The sequence below is a fragment of the Papio anubis genome, chromosome 14 (genome assembly GCF_008728515.1).
Source record: "Papio anubis isolate 15944 chromosome 14, Panubis1.0, whole genome shotgun sequence".
In the NCBI taxonomy this organism is placed as follows: Eukaryota; Metazoa; Chordata; class Mammalia; order Primates; family Cercopithecidae; genus Papio; species Papio anubis.
In genome coordinates, this window is record NC_044989.1 from 38,648,684 (window position 1) to 38,665,439 (window position 16,756).

Consider the following 16,756-nt stretch of genomic DNA (forward strand, 5'->3'; position numbering starts at 1 on the left):
CTACCCCAACCCCTACACAGAGCACCCAGCTAAGTCCTGTTCCTTCAGGTCTCAGTTGAGATGTCCTTTCCCCAGGAAGCCTTCCCCAGCTCTCAGGTTTAGGTCTCCTGGGGTCTCCAGTGGGTGCCATTGTACCTTGCTCTTATCTGTCCTAGCGCTTATCTCATAAGTAATCTTATCTGTCCTAGCGCTTATCTCATAAGTAATCATAAGATTATCTCAAAAGTAATCATCCATTCTCTTGTCTACCTTCTGCTCTGAGCTTTCAACACTTTGAGAACAAAGTATGAATCTTTTTCCATGTTTCCCCCCAAGTACATTGTAGGGCTCAATAAATATTTTCTGAATAAGATTTTTAAAAATAAAATAACACTTCTTTTCATTGAACCTCTTTGGAAGCCAGATCTGATCTAGTTGCTTATGTTCAATGCTAGCCCCAGGTCTTGCTCTTTATTGATGCTTATTACCTATTGCTGGCCTGATCGGAGGGTATGGTGACAAAGTCAATAGATGCATTCCAGTGGGAAGGGAGGGGGCAGTAAACAGTTCAGGGCTTCTCAGTTGGTCCCAGATCAGGAAGGCAACTGAGGACAAGTCCCTGGCAGACAGGCCTGGAAGATTTTCCAAAACTGGGATCCAGAAGAGAGGTTTCCCCTCTCAGGTCACATAGGCAAGGCTGGACTTTGTTGTCTGTAATTTCATCACTGGCCAGAGCAGGATTTCTGAGATGTAATAAGAATTCCAGGACAGCACACATGAGGCAGCAGCTGGCCGGCAGCCTTATGCTAGATGAAGGCTGGGTAGCAAGGCAGTTCCCCAGCAGGGACACATGCTAGGGCGGCCCACATTCCTTTCTGCTCCACCCGCCATAACCCACCTCCCCTTCCCCCTTCTCATCTGTATTTCTGAATGCCAGGCCCACTCAGGCCAGACATTTAAGAGACCACCACCAAACTTCTAGCACCTTCAACAGTTGTCAAGACTGATGAGAGAAAAAAAAAAAGACAAGAAAACAAATTGTTAGCAAATGACTCTTCCTCATCTGTTTTGACACATGAAGGATTGACAAAACCATAGTTTGTCTCCTTCAGGAGTTAGTGTGGCCAATGCAAATCATATCAAAAGTACTGATTAATTTAGTTTCTGTAGACTAGAAGATAAACAAGTATCTCTTTCTCTTTCTTCCTCTCTTTTTACTTTAAAATAAATAAAATAAGTATTATAGGACTTTCACAGTCAAAGTCAACTTTTTACTTTCTTTTTAAAAATTTCCTGGAAATTTTTGTTCTGGTTTCTTTTCACAGTTATATGATATTTACTTATTTGTTTTTCTCTCAGTGAACATTTAGGTTGTTCTGGGTTTTTTCTTCTTTCAAATAATTCTACAATATATTCTTCTGCATATCTTATGCACACATGGGAGAATCTCTTAAGTGGAATGATGGTTAAGTACTTCTACATCTTTACTAGATAAGTAATTACTAAATTACTATCCAAAATGGTTGCATCAATTTATACTCCCACCCACAATGTACATGTTGCTCTGTATCTTCTTGAATACTTTGGCAAATGGTTGTTTTTACCAGTCTTATAAAATGGTACCTTGCTTTGCTTTAATTTACATTTCCCTGACTACTACTGAGATTGGCATCTTTTCATATATTTATTGGCCTTTTAGATTTCATCTTCTGTGAATTACCTGTTCATATCTTTTGCCTAATTTCCTATTGAGACATTTACCTTTTTCTTATCAATCTACAGTTTGGATTGCATATAAATTTGTCTATATGATTTGAATCCTATAGAATGCATTTGATTCTGAATCATATACATTCTGAATAATAGTCCTTTTTTTTTTTTTTTTTTTTTTTTTGGTAGAGATGAGGTGTTGCTATTTGGCCCAGGCTGATCTCAAACTCCTGGCCTTAAGCAATCCTCCCACTTCAGCCTCCCAAAGCTCTAGGATTATGGCGTGAGCCACCAGTCTAGTACCCACTAGTACCCAGCCTGGATACTAGTCTTTTGTTCTTTATAGGCTATGTTCATTCAAGTCTTCCAAGAAGCAGAAATCAAAACAAAATTGGAAGTGCAAGACAATAATGGGGGGGTAACACCTGTGCAGGATAATGGGGAAAAGGGCAGGCATGGTTGGAGAGGGTTTTCAGACACCAACGCAGGTCTTTTTTTTTTTTTTTTTTTGAGACGGAGTCTCGCTCTGTCGCCCAGGCTGGAGTGCAGTGGCCAGATCTCAGCTCACTGCAAGCTCCGCCTCCCGGGTTCCCGCCATTCTCCTGCCTCAGCCTCCCGAGTAGCTGGGACCACAGGCGCCGCCACCTCGCCCGGCTAATTTTTTGTGTTTTTAGTAGAGACGGGGTTTCGCCGTGTTAGCCAGGATGGTCTCGATCTCCTGACCTTGTGATCCGCCCGTCTCGGCCTCCCAAAGTGCTGGGATTACAGGCTTGAGCCACCGCACCCGGCCACCAACGCAGGTCTTTATGCCTGTGAAAGGGAAGAAGAGGAAAGAGAATTGGGTAGGAAAAGCCTCCATCTGCAGGGCACCTCTGAGAAATGGGGAGCCCAAGAAGAAAGTTTGCCTTTTAAAGAAGTCCCACATTGAGCAAGAATGAGCAAGTTCGAGACCAGCCTGGTCAACATGGTGAAACTCCGTCTCTACTAAAAATACAAAAATTAGCCGGGCATGGTGGTGGGTGCTTGTAGTCCCAGCTACTCAGGAGGCTGAGGCAGGAGAATGGCATGAACCTGGGAGGCGGAGCTTGCAGTGAGCCGAGATCGTGCCACTGCACTCCAGCCTGAGCAACAGAGGGCGACTCCATCTCAAAAAAAAAAAAAAGAAAAGAAATTTATGACACCGAACCTTCATATCATAAATACATCTATCTATCTATTAAAGAATACCTAGGCCAACCACGGTGGTTCACATCTGTAATCACAGCACTTTGGGAGGCCAAGGCAGGAGGATCACTTGAGGCCAAAAGTTTGGGACCAGCCTGGGCAACATAGTGAGATCCTATCTTTACCAAAAAAAAAAAAAAATTAGCCAGGTGTGGTGTCACCCACCTGTAGTCCCAGTTCCTCAGGAGCCTGAAGCAGGAGGATTGCTTGAGTCCAAGAGTTCAAGGCTGCAGTGAGCTATGATGGTGCCAACTGTACCCTAGCCTGGGTGACAGAGAGAGACCTTGTCTCTAAAAAACCCTAAGAACAAAAACAAAAACAAAAAGAATACCTAAACAAGTTTTATAATTTTCTTCATAAAGGTCATGTATATATTTCTGGTACCTTATAGCTTTTGTTTCTCTTACAGGTGGTAGCTTTAAATTTTTTTATTTTCTAACTGTGGTAGGTACCTTAAAATGCAAATTAATTTTTGTATAATGACTTCTATCTAGTAACTTTGATGTGTTCTCCTATAAATTTTATGAGGCTCTCTTTTACACATCTCTGGAAAGTTTGGATACTTATGTACCAGAGCAAAAGTCATCAGCAAGCACTTACCCTTGGTGACCAAAGCAGTCCAAGCAAAGGACTAACTTGTAAACTCCCTTGGCTAAACTGCTGCAGCTTGTTCCTAAAGCTTACTATCCTATTGACATATGCAACAGCAACGCCCCCTTCTGGAGACCTGCCAGCAAGACAGAACTCTCCAGGGAGAAAGCCCTCGTGCTTGTTTAGATCAAAGATCCAGACCAAGTGGCCTAGCTTGAGGTCAGCCTTGCTGTTACAAAACAGAATGATCCCCAGGCAAAGGGCTCAGAGCCAGTTGGGTTAGATGAGGGGCTGCCTGGGTGACCTGATTAGAGGATGGTGTTTCTTGATTGGCCACATCCACTCTGTCCTTCCACTCCTCCGACTTGAAAAGGCCTTAGGGACATCAGAAAGCAGGCCAGAAGGAGGAGGCAGTACTGCATGGAGAAAGAGTTACCGTGAAGCCCGCTGAACACCCCTATTCAGCCCGCAAGCTGTTCCCCAGCTAGGCTTCCACCCAAAGCTTCCATCTGGCTTGATTGCTGGGGGCAGTTGGCAGCTTCAAGAGACCTGTGAAGCCAGGAAGATGCATTCCATAGCTGTTGGCTTTGAGGTCATCCGATATGATGCTAGAGAAAGACAGAGAGAGGAGGATGAAGAGCTGATGCCCCTTTGTTGGGCACTGGCATCTCATTGGACCCCAGCTGTCTCCGTGCAATGGCCCAGAGGCAAGGTGACTTTTCTAGAGATCCCATTTCCCCTTAGAGAAAGGCCATTTCTCCATTGCCTACTTGGGTGTATAGGATAATGGCCTGATGTGAAGGGCTAGGTTTTATTTCCATGTCTATCAAAGCTGAAAGCCAGTGGGGCAGAGTAAAAAGTAAATGAACCTCAGACAGACCTGAGTTCAAATCCCTGTGTGAACTCAGGCAGGGTGTAATCACCTCTTCTGAACTTTTATTTCATCCTCTGTCTAAGGGAGAAGAAAATACCTTCTTTGTACGGTTGTTGAGATGATTAAATTGAAATTAAATCACGTACATCGCAGCAGAGTGGCTGCCTGATAAAGCCGTTTTTAATCCTTAGAAGGATAATCACTGAGTCACCTCTCTAATGGATGTGGGATACTTGCCAATCTCAGACTCTTCCCAGTGAACTAAGAAATGTGAGTTCTCCTGAAATGAGAGGCAGCCACTAAGCCCTGTGTTGTGTGCTCAGGATGGGGTTTATGTATATATGGTAACTCATGCTATTCTTATGATCACCCTGTGAGGTGGATAGAATGGATATTATAGCCATGCTGCAAATGAAGAGACTGAGGTTCAGAAAAGCACCGTCATGTCTTGAAGTCACGAGCAGGATATCGAGAGCAGAGATAATAAGCTGTGTGCGTCCTTTCCAGAAGCCTTTGCTGTGCTGCCCAGGTCATTACCCTTCTCCTGCCTTGACAATCTAGTCCTAGACCTCAGGTAATCCCATAGGTTTTTTGTGTGTGTTTTTTGTTTGTTTGTTTGTTTGTTTGAGATGGAGTCTTGCTCTGTTGCCCAGGCTGGAGTGCAGTGGTGCAATCTTGGCTCACCTCTGCCTGCAACCTCTGCCTCCCAGGTTCAAGCAATTCTCCTGCCTCAGCCTCCTGAGTAGCTGGGATTACAAGCACCCACCACCACACCCAGCTAATTTTTGTATTTTTAGTAGAGATGGGGTTTCACCATGTTGGCCAGGCTGGTCTCGAACTCCTGACCTCAAATGATCCACCTGCCTCAGGATTACAGGGCGGGTGGGATTACAGGAGTGAGTACTGGGATTACAGGAGTGAGCCACCACACCCGGCTTTTTGTTTTGTTTTATTCTGTTTTTAGAGAGAGTCTCACTCTCTGTCTGGAGAGACAGAGTACAGCGACACAGTCATGTCTCACTATGTTGCCCAGGCTGGTCTCTAACTCGCGGCCTCAAGCAATCCTCCTGCCTCAGCCTTCCAAAGCACAGAGATGACAGGCATCACTGTGCCCTGCCTTAACCCCCCAGTTTTTAACTTAGCTCTGGGGCAATCCTGATCTCTCTTTTTCAGAGGATAAATTAATTATTTCAATTGCCAGGAGCAACAGTTCATTGACCTACATGACCCTTCCCGGCTCTAGTGTTAACAAGAATTGACTGAAAAGCTATGGTTTTTTTCTATTCTCGCTTTTCCTAGGAACTGCCATTCTGTGTAATGTCCATGAGCTGGAAAGTACAATCAAATAACATTAAAGAGGCAAGAAAGGCTCATGGGAAGAAAAAAAGGGCAAAAGAAGCATTTTTATAGGAATCAGCAAATCAATATTTAAGCAAAAAATGATTGCTCTTATTATATACTGTCTTTACTACAATGATCTGTGCAGCTGCTGGTCCCTTCATTCATTTGTAAGGTTCTGGAGGGAAAAGGTCTGTGTCTGTGTTTAATCTTGTTGTTGTTGTTGTTGTTGTTGTTGTTTTGAGATGGAGTCTCAGTCTGTCTCCCAGGCTAGAGGTGCAATGGCATGATCTCGGCTTACTGCAAGCTCCGCCTCCCGGGTTCACGCCATTCTCTCACCTCAGCTTCCTGAGTAGCTGGGACTACAGGTGCCTGCCACCATGCCTGGCTAATTTTTTGTATTTTTAGTAGAGACAGGGTTTCACTGTGTTAACCAGGATGGTCTTGATCTCCTGACCTCGTGATCCAGTCGCCTCAGCCTCCCAAAGTGCTGGGATTACAGTCATGAGCCACCACGCCTGGTCCTGTGTTTAATCTTCTGCTACGCCCGGCCTGGTCTCTAGCATGTACACAGGTGACCCAAGTGACCCATAGAAGGAAGGAATCCGTGGCCCATCCTCCAGAAATGCCTTCAACTCTGGCTTTCAGTTATGTCTGATATTCTCACCATGAGAGTTTCCGTCTCTTGGAGGCTGTTCCCTTCCACCAGGTTAACCAGATCCCACACAGAGCAGAGCAGGACACCATGGGGAGAGGCCGTGGAAGAAGAAAGTCAAGGGAAAAGCTGACACGTGGGACATGGTCAGTCCTATGAGGGACCCAAATGAGAATACGTGCTAGGACATGGAGCATGGTTCCAGCTCCCATAGGAAGGAAGAAAAATCCCTGAGAAGGCAGACATTGCTCACACCATCATTCTGGCAGGACTAGCTTGGTTCCATGCTGCAACCTGGGCTGCAAGGTTGAGCAACTCCAGGTGGTTCCTGTGTGAATTGAGATGATGGCCTTGGTCTCATTCCTCTGGTCTCCATCAACATTGGGATGGACTACTACAGACCTCTGGGGAGCCCAGAGTACTCTTCAGAGCAGGAGATGCCCAGAGCCTCATTCCACCAAGGCAGGTCAAGAGGCTACTGATGTATTATTTCCCATTTGTTTCGCTTACTGTTTTGATCATTGACTTACTTAGTCATTCATTCATTAACATACTTATCCCTGTTTTGTTACAAAATGGATTTAAGGTGAAACTAATTTATCCAGAGCCTCCCAAAGTGCTGGCATTACGGGTGTGAGCCACTGCGCCTGGCCTAGAAGATATAATATTTTTTAAAGTTAACTCATTTCTATCCTCAATTGCATTCAATAATTTAATTCAACAAATAATTTTTAAATGCCTAACTCTATAAACAGTGAGACATCAGTGAAAAGACAAAGATGGACCCCACCTGAATGTACCTTATAGTCTAGCTATGGACAAGTAACAGACAATTTCAATATAATTGCACACCAGTTACTTCATAATTCTAGTTTTGTTTTTGTTTTTGTTTTTTTGAGTCAGAGTCTTGCTCTGTAGCCCAGGCTGGAGCGCAGTGGTATGATTTTGGCTTACTGCAGTCTTCACCTTACAGTCTGAAGCCATCCTCCCACTTCAGCCTCCCAAATAGCTGGGACTATAGGCACACATCACCACATCTGGCTAATTTTTAAAAAATATGTTGGTAGAGACAGGGCCTCACTAGGTTGTCCAGGGTGGCCTCAAACTCCTGGAATTAAGTGATCCTCCCATCTCAGCCTTCCAAAGTGCTAGGATTACGAGCATGAGCCACTGTGCCTGGCAAATCTTACTATCAGTCAGTCCCTAACTACTGCAACAATTAGTGTTCATAGCCATTTATATTTTATAGACTCTAATGACATCTCACTAATTGTCGTACCATTCCTCAACAACCAAAAGTTGTTCTCCAGAGCAAGGCTGGTGCAATGGCAGCCCTCTGGCCCCACCCCCAGCCTTTGCTGCCCAACAGCCTGCTGCTACCACCCAGGCAGTGGCCTTCAGTGAGCTCTCCCCTTAAAATGAAAGAACTTACATACAAACATAGAAGTGAGAATGGATGTTACAGCAATCAGTAGACAATTTTTAATGCAGCTTGCCAACTACAAGCGAGCATGGGGAAGTAGCTAAATTTGTGGAGACCCATTCTCAAACAAGGTCTAGTTATGTTTAGCTCAGCTCATCCAGCTTCCTTCAGAATTCAATTGAACAAACTGCGCCCAGGGACTGACTAGGATTCATGGGTTATCTGTGCCTCAGGACACCCACGGGAGCCAGGCTTTCTCTAGTCCAGGATCCTCTGTGCTGGCTCCGGGTGAGAGTCCCTTGTTTCACCTGCTTCCACCCCATGTGCAAGCCAGGGTTTCTTCTTGCTTGAGGAGATGCTGGTGACTCAGGTCCTTCCTGGGTTTACGCAGAAAGAGACCCTGGTTCTCCTGACCTTCTAAGCTATGTGAAAAAAATACTGAACTCAAGCCATCAGATGTTTTACAGTCCTATTTAGAGGACTATGGGAAATTCATTTGACTTCTAAGAGCCAGAGTTTTCTTCCTAGGGAAATAAAGATTCTGCTGGCAGCCCTGCTCTTCTCCCTGGCTGGCTGCAAGGCTCAGAGCCTTGTGAAGTGTACAGCCCTGCGTAGAGAGAGGGAGGGATTCATGCTCACACACTCATCTTCTGCTGGGATGCCTAGTTCCCCTGGCTGTGTGTTCACCTGCATCCTAGAGGCTCCACTGTGGTCAGGATCAGCTCTAAGTCAGGATACTTATAGTTATATGCGTTATAATTACATAAGTTTAAGCTGGTCTCGAACTCCTGACCTCAGGTGATCCACCCACCTCAGCCTCCCAAAGTGTGGGGATTACAGGCAGGAGCCACAGCACCCAGCCCTAGATGTTTTAAATGGAATATTTAGTGTCCCAAACCTAGATTACAATCGGAAGAAGAGTAGAAACAGACCTCTGTATAAACCAACATAAAACTGAAGCCAATCTCAGGTGCTGGGTCAGGGTTGAAATCTCGTGCTCTCCCAGCTGTGAGCGATGTTTGAGATAGTCCAGGTTAATCCCCGCCTTTTAGAGATGAAGAAAGGGAAGCCTGGCCACTGGCTCCACATCACCCCTAAAGGTAATTGTCAGGCCTCTGAGCCCAAGCCAAGCCATTGCATCCCCTGTGATTTGCACGTATAGGCCCAGATGCCCTGAAGTAACTGAAGAATCACAAAAGAAGTGCAAATGCCCTGCCTCACCTTAACCATTGACATTCCACCACAAAAGAAGTGAAAATGGCCGGTCCTTGCCTTCAGCGATGATATTATCTTGTGAAATTCCTTTTCCTGGCTCATCCTGGCTCAAAAAGCTCCCCCACTGAGCACCTTGTGACCCCCACTCCTGCCCGCCAGAGAACAACCCCCCTTTGACTGTAATTTTCCTTTACCTACCCAAATCCTATAAAACGGCCCCACCCTTATCTCCCTTCGCTGACTCTCTTTTCGGACTCAGCCCTCCTGCACCCAGGTGATATAAATAGCCATGGTGCCCACACAAAGCCTGTTTGGTGGTCTCTTCACACAGATACGAATGACAGTAATAATAAACCAGGGCGCAGGAACCACATTCCTCATCTCCCCAAGTCAGAAGCTGAGGGTAATGGCTGATATTTGGTTTTTTTTGTTTGTTTGTTTCTTGAGCTTTAAACTTTTTCTGAGTGTGTTTGGATTTTGTATATAAGTTATACTTATAAATATCCTGACGTAGATTCTTTCCTTCACAAAAACAGAGAACAGCTAAGATCACCCAGCGAGTAAAAGACAGAGGCTGAGTCGGTGCACAGTGTGAGGGTTATAGCAAGAATTGGGGGAAAAAAAAGATGGATTTTTTTTTTAACTTCCTTGAAAATAGTGGTAGGATACACAATATTGAAGGAGAAGAACAAAGTTAGAGGACCTACAGTATTTGACTTCAGTACTTACTATAAAGTTACAGCAACCAAGACAGTGTGGTATTGGCAAAACAATAAACAAAGAGCCGGGCACGGTGGCTCACGCCTATAATCCCAGCACTTTGGGAGGTCAAGACAGGCAGATCACTTGAGGCCAGGAGTTTGAGACCAGCCTGGCCAACATGGTAAAACCCCATCTCTACTAAAAATACAAAAATTAGCTGGGCGTGGTGACACACACCTGTAACCCCAGCTACTCAGGAGGCTGAGGCAGGAGAATTGCTTGAACCCAGGAGGCGGAGGTCACAGTGAGCCGAGATTGGGCCACTGCACTCCAGCCTGGGTGACAGAGCGAGACTCCATTTCAAAAAAAAAAGAATAAAGAGATCAATGAAACAGAATAGAGATCCCAGAAACAGACCCATATAAATATATAAATATAGTCAATTGATCTTTGACCAAAAAAACAAAGGTAATACAATGGGGAAAAGATAATCTTTTCAAAAAATGGTACTGGGACAACAGGACATCTACATTCAAACAAATGAATGAAGATATAGATCTTATACCCTTCACAAAAAATTAACTCTAAATAGATCACAGATCTAAATGTAAAACACAAAATGATAAGACTTAGAAGATAACATAGGAGAAAATCTAGATGACCTTGGCTTTAGTGGTGACTTTTTGTTTTGCTTTGGTTTATTTATTTATTTATTTGAGACAAGATCTCTGTGACCCAGGCTAGAGTGCAGTGGCACTACCACAGCTTACTGTATGTAGCCTTGACCTCCCAGGCTCAAGTGATCCTCCCACCTCAGCTTCCTGTGTAGCTGTTAACGACAGGCACATGCCACTATGCCTGGCTAATTTTTCTGAAATTATTTGTAGAGATAGAGTCTCTCTATGTTGCCAGGCTATCTTGAACTCCTGGGCTCAAGTGATCCTCCCATCTTGGCCTTCCAAAGTGCTGGGATTACAAGTGTGAGTCAGTGCACCCAGCCAGGTTATGACTTTTTTGACATGACACCAAAGGTGTGATCTATGAAAGAAAAAATTGATAAGCTAGACTTCATTAAAATTAGAAACTTCTGCTCTGTAAAAAATACTTATGATAATGTAAAGAGAAGCCACACACTGGGAGAAAACATTTGCCAAACATGTATTTGATATGGGACTATTATCCAAAAACGTAAATAAAACTCTTGAAACTCAACAGTAAGGAAACAAGCAACCAATTAAAAATGGGCCAAGACCTTAAGAGACACTTCACCACAAAAGATATACGGGTGACAAATAAGCATATTAAAGATGCCCCACAATGTATGTCATCAGGAAAATGCAAATTAAATCAACAATGAGATACCACCTACACACCTTTTAGAACAGTGAAAATCCAGAACACTGATGTAAGGTACCTTGATGTGCTTTGGTCAAGGAATAGGCCGAGGCGGGTATCCAGGCCTGTGTGAGTCAGCAAGTTTGGCACGCAGGCGCACACCTCCACTTGTTATATAACCTGTTTGTGTAAGTTCATACTTGACTTGGAGCCACAGTTGTCTGTAAAAGGTATAACTGCCCCGTTAACACTGTGCACCAGAGACATGGCTCTTGGACTCGGCACGCCTCAGCATGGCTTGACATGGTGGGCGCGCAGGTGCCCAGAGAAAGAAAGAGCGAGTCAGAGCTGTCCGTCTTTGCAGATGGACAGAAGGAGCCAGGACATAGCTCAGCTCACTCGTGCCCAGAGAGAGAAAGAGTTAAGCTGCTCACCCTGAAGGCAAGGGAGAGCCGGCTACGCAGCTGTGTGTGGGAGCCGCCAGACTAAGCAGCCGAGACAGGGCGGGCAGTGTGAGAGAAAGCTGTTGATGAGAGCTGCTGCTGAATAAAATCATCTTTCACCTGCCTACAGCCCCCCGAGTGCTCTTTCTGCTCATCCAGCCACTCCCTTCAGATTCAGCATAATATTTGGCGTAGTCGTGAACCTGACAACTGACAACATCACATGCTGGCAAGGATGTGGAGCAAAAGGAACCTTCATTCCTTGCTAATAGGAATGCAAAGTGGTATGGTCACTTTAAGGATAGATTGGCAATTTCTTACAAAACTAAACATATGGTTACCATACAATGTAGTAATCATACTCTTTGGTTTTAACCCAAAGAAGTCAAAAATTTATGTCCACACAAAAACCTGCACATGGATGTTTATAGCAGCTTTATTCAAAATTGCCAAAACTTAGAAGCAACCAAGATGTCCTTCAGTAGGAGAATGGATAAATAAACTGTGGTACTTTCAGACAATGGAATATAACTCAGCACTGAAAAGAAAGGACCTATCAAGCCATGAAAATACACGGAGGAAACTTAAATGCATATTACTCAGTGAAAGAAGCCAATTTGAAAAGGCTACATACTGTGTGATTCCAACTATATGGCAACATGGAAAAGGCAAAACGATGGAGATGGTAGAAAGAGCAGTAGTTGCTAGGGGTTAGGGTGGAGGGAGGGATGAATAGGCAGAGCGCAGAGGATTCTTAGGCCAGTGAAAATACTCTGTATGATGGTTTAATGGAAGATACATGCTGCTATAAATTTGTCCAAACTAACAGAATGTAAACCACCAAGAGTAAACCCTAACGTAAACTATGGACTTTGGGTGATAATGATGTGTCAATGTGGGTTATCAATTGTGACAAATGTACCACTCTGGTGGAAGCAACATTGATAAGAGGGTGGCTATGCATGTGTGGGGGCAGGGAGGATATGAGATATTTCTGTATCTTCTGGTTAACTTTTCTGTGGACTAAAACTACTTTTAAAAATAATGTCAGCTGGGCACGGTGGCTCACGTCTGTGATCCGAGCACTTTGGGAGGCCGAGGCAGGCGGATCACGAGGTCAGGAGATCAAGACCATCCTGGCTAACATGGTGAAAACCCATCTCTACTAAAAATACAAAATTTTTTAGGCATGGTGGCGGGCACCTGCAGTCCCAGCTACTTGTGAGTCTGAGGCAGGAGAACGGAGTGAACCCGGGAGGTAGAGCTTGCAGTGAGCCGAGATCACGCCACTGCACTCCAGTGTGGGCAACAGAGCAAGACTCTTTTTCAAATAATAATAATAATGTTTATTTTTTAAAGTTTCTTTAAAAATAAATATGCAAAAGACGAAGCAGGGACCCCTGAAATTTCATCACTTAGAGCAGTGGTCTCCAAACTACTGTGATCACACAGACCATTAGTAAAATAAGTTTGCACACCTGCCTTCAATACATTTATACTGTATTTATTTATAATTAAAAAAAATAATTATAGAATCATGGGCTACCTTTTTTTATACAGAGAGTACAGTTGCTAGACAGATAAGGACTGCTATATTTCTCTTATTCAAAGGGATGTTTTTTCTCTTCTCAAATAAAAACTGACATGAGTCGGGCTAGTTAAGCAATTTCATCTTTTCTCCGGTTACAGATCTGATTTCATAAGACACAGTGATCGCCTCTTCTCTGACAGGCATTGAAGAGAACACACTGAGAAGTCGGGCCACTCTGCAGAACACCACGGCCCACGTTTCACTTGCTTTTTGTTTCCATCTGGCCTTGTTTTGTGTTAAATGGCCCTCACACTTTTTCTGCCCACTTGCCGCAAGCATCCTAGATGTTTTAAATGGAATATTTCATGCCCCAAACCTAGATTATAATCCGAAGAGTAGAAACAGATCTCCATATGAACCAACATAAAAACGAACCCAGTCTCAGGTGCTGGGTCAGGGTTGAAATCTCGTGATCTCCCAGCTGTGAGCGATGTTTGAAACAGTCCAGGCTAATCCCCGCCTTTTAGAGATGAAGAAAGGGAAGCCTGGCCACTGCCCCTAAAGTTAATAACAAACCAGGACCCAGGAGCCACATTCCTCATCTCCCCAAGTCAGAAGCTGAGGGTAATGGCTAATATTTGTGCCTTGAGCTTTAAACTTTTTCTGAATGTGTTTGAATTTTATTTATTTATTTATTGAGACAGGGTCTTGCTCTGTTGCCCAGGCTAGAGTACAGTGTACACAATTGTATTTGTGCCACTGTAGCCTCAAATTCCTAGGCTCAGGAGATCCTCCTGCCTCAGTCTCCCCAGTAGCTAGGGCTACAGACGTGCAACCACCACACTAGGCTAATTTTTTTTGTAGAGATGGGGATCTTGCTATGTTGCCCAGGCTGGTCTCAAACTCCTGGCCTCAAGCAATCCTTCTGTCTTGGCCTTCCGAAGTGCTGATTACAGGTGTAAACCACCATGCTCAGCTTTTTTTTTTTTTTTAGTATTTTCTTTTTACCCTATGATCAGTTAACAGAGGATAAATGTGTTCTATTTTATTCTCTCATTTCATCTTCTCAAGATGTTGTATTTGGCAAATGAGGGGAAAATCAGGCCATATAGAGGGAAATGACTTCTCTGTAGATGTTCATGAAGTTTGCCTCTGGGTTGTAAGTGAAATCCTAGCACCTAAGTTTCCTAATACCTACTTCTTTTTTTTTATTTTTTAGACGGAGTTTTGCTCTGTTGCCCAGGCTGGAGTGCAATGGCATGATCTCGGCTCACCGCAATCTTGGCCTCCCGGGTTCAAGCAATTCTCCTGCCTCAGCCTCCAGAGTAGCTGGGATTACAGGCACCCGCCACCACAACCAGCTAATTTTTTGTATTTTTAGTAGAGACAGGGTTTCACCATGTTGGCCAGGCTGGTCTTGAACTCCTGACCTTGTGATCTACCCGCGGCTTCCCAAAGTGTTGGGATTACAGGCATGAGCCATGGCGCCTGGCCACCTAATACCTACTTCTAACAGTAAATAGAATATTACTATACATTGCAAGAGCAGAGTTCTATAATAATTAAGGAAGCTGGTGATTTATAAGGAATGCCTGGTATGTCAGTTATTGCAATTACATACATCTAAGCTTGACATGAAGAAAAGTCTCTGGTCTGGGTGAGGGCAAATCTACTCTTTAACACAACAGAATGATCTAGCACAGGAGATTTCTCAAAGTGTGGTATCTGGACCAGCAGCATCAGCATGATCAGGGGACTCACTAGAAATGCAAATTCCCCAGCCTCACCTCAGACCAACTAGATCAGAAACTCTAGGAGTGGGGCCCATAATCTGTGCTTGAACAAGCCTTTGAGTTTGACATCTGCTCTGGGGCAGTGTTTTCAAATTTTGGTCCTGGGATCCCCAGCCTCAGGATGTCCAGAGGGGGCTTCTGAGATGGGTTATGTGGAAGTGCAAGGAAATGAAAGGACCAATGGTTTATTCCTTCAAGTTCAGTGTTTCCCAAACTGGCCTAATTGTAAGGATTACTGGGGACCTCTGAAAAAGACCAACTTTCAGGTCGGATGCGGTGGCTCACACCTGTAATCCCAGCACATTGGGAGGCCGAAGCAGGAGGATCACTTGAGCTCAGGAGTTTGAGACCAGTCTGGGCAACATAATGAGACCCTATCTCTACAAAAAAGTTTTAAAACTTAGCCAGGGATGGTGGTGCATATCTGCAGTCCCAGCTCCTCAGGAAGCTGAAGTGGGAGAATTGCTTGAGCCTGGGAGATCGAGGCTGCAGTGAGCTATCATTGCACTGCTGTGCTCCAGCCTGGGTGACAGAGCAAGACCCTGTCTCAAAAAAAAAAAAAAAAAAAAAAAAAGACACAATTCCTGGACCGTACTCCAGAGGATTCAGAATCGAACCAGGAGAGAATAGCGGCAAAGGGCAGGGTCAGATTCTCATGCAGCCCCTTGGAAGATGTGGTCCACTCATCCTAACTCCCTAGGAAATTATTGCTCTGGGACTCCAAAACCACTGATTTAATTTATAAAATCCACCTCAGCCCAACACCATCAACATTTGAGAGGGACCCACCTGCTGGTCCTTCATTCAGTTAATAAGTATTATTCAGAATCGATTGTGTTTTAAACAAGGGAATAAAAATGTTTTTAAATAAAAATTTCTGTCTCTGATTATTTTTTAGGGTTATGATGGATGATCAGGCACACAGAAGCCCAAGGAGACCTCTGAAGACAAAGCATTCAGTCTAGATGGAGGAAAGACTGTCACTAAATAGAGGGAGAAGAGGGAGGTTACGCAGGAGAGAGTGGCAAGAAGATAAACGGGGAAGGGAAGGACCAAAGAAGCCGAGATTTCCTGGGAAACTAATGAAGGATGATTCTGGCTCCTTGGACCCATGGGAGGGAGACCAGCTTGATGGGTTAGTACCAAGGTGAAAGCTTTTGAGGCTGCTTTGTTTAAGCACCTGCTCTGTCCCTTTCCAACAGGCATTTGGCTCAACCTATTTGAGCCTCAGTCTCCCCATCTACGAATAGGCTGATAATAGGACTGCTCTCAAAGAGCCGTGACCAGCAAATGTAATGAGGTTGTTGGTGTTTCCCAGGCTCCGTCAGCTGGTGTGGCCACACAGCTATAGCTAGCCAGAAGCACGCAGTCCATGGGAACCATTATGATTCTAAACACCTTCTGGCAGTACTCAAACTTTTTCTATCTAAGTCATCACCTCTTAGTCAAGGGAAAGGCTGTCCCCTTATAGACCCTTCCAGTGACGATCAGTCCTGTTTCTGATGTACTTTATTTATTTATTTACTGAGACAGAGTCTTGCTCCGTCACCCAGACTGGAGTGCAGTGGTGCAATCTCAGCTCACTGCAACCTCTGCCTCCAGAGTTCGATTCTCCTGTCTCAGCTTCCCAAGTAGCTGAGTGCGCACCACCACGCCCTGCTAATTTTTGTACTTTTAGTAGAAACAGGGTTTCACTATGTTGGCCAGGCTGGGCAACATAATGAGACCCCATCTCTAGAAAAAAGTTTTAAAACTTAGCCAGGCATGATGGTGCATATCTGCAGTCCCAGCTCCTCAGGAAGCTGAAGTGGGAGGATTGCCTGAGCCTGGGAGATCGAGGCTGCAGTGAGCTGTCATTGAAGTCGAACTCCTGCCTTCAAGTGATCCATCCACATTGGCCTCCCAAAGTGCTGGGATTACAGGTGTGAACCACTGTTCCCAGC